Source organism: Magnolia sinica, chromosome 18 (assembly GCF_029962835.1).
Source record: "Magnolia sinica isolate HGM2019 chromosome 18, MsV1, whole genome shotgun sequence".
Classification (NCBI taxonomy): domain Eukaryota; kingdom Viridiplantae; phylum Streptophyta; class Magnoliopsida; order Magnoliales; family Magnoliaceae; genus Magnolia; species Magnolia sinica.
This window is the reverse complement of record NC_080590.1, coordinates 35,425,737-35,426,693: the sequence shown is the minus strand read 5'-3', so window position 1 is coordinate 35,426,693 and position 957 is coordinate 35,425,737.

Here is a 957-nt window from a genome sequence, read left to right as displayed (position 1 = left end):
GAGATTTGGTTCACAAATTAAGCCCATCCATTGTGTGTGTCCAACTTGGATGAGGGATCAGACCAAGTTTTAGTCACATCCAAAACTCAGGTGGACCCCACCAAGTGCATTTATATGTTTTAGTCATGTCTTCACATGGTTTTAAATAGTATGGCCCACGTGAGATCCTCATATGCCTCATTTTGAAATATTCCACAACCTAAAGGGGATCCATCAAGTGCACACGGTGGGGCCCACACAGCTCTACCTTCTAGTACCATTTCACCCACACACACACGTACACACATATGTAAAGGAATGCTCAACTTAACACCTCACGTGTGAGCACCTTTGCACACGTATCATGGGCACGTAATCTGAATGGTCCACCTGATGCGGCACCCCTTGAAACCTTATTAGGCCAACTTTCAGCCCAATAGAAAACTCTAGTGGGCCATAGCACAGAGAAATGCAAATCAATGGAGGAAATTGATTCCGTTTTCCCTGGCCCACCAGAGCTTTATATCGGTCTGAAAGTTGGGATGATGAGGTTTCAAAGGGTTCTGCATCACTTAGACTGTTCAGATTATGTATCCATAACACGTGTACAAAGGTGCGCAGGTGAGCCTTCCTCTCTCTGGCTCTCGGTGTGTGTGTGCGCGTGTATATATATGTGTGTGTGTGTGGGGCACACGTGGAGAGAGAGAGAGAGAGAGAGGTTTTGAAAAGGGTAGTTGTTCAACGCCCTAGCCGTGTGTGTTGTTTCATACTCCGACATTTTGGGGTTGTACATGTGGGTGTACTTTAAATCAATCTAACCTTCATTGACCTGGGTCCCACCTTAGAGATCTCATAGTAATAAAAAATTAGGAGAAAAAGGAAAATCGACATTGATGCAACCATCCCAACCTACGGTTATAAACATTTGTTTCTTGAATGTGTATCGTTGAATCTTTTCTTCTCAACCGTCCATTTAAT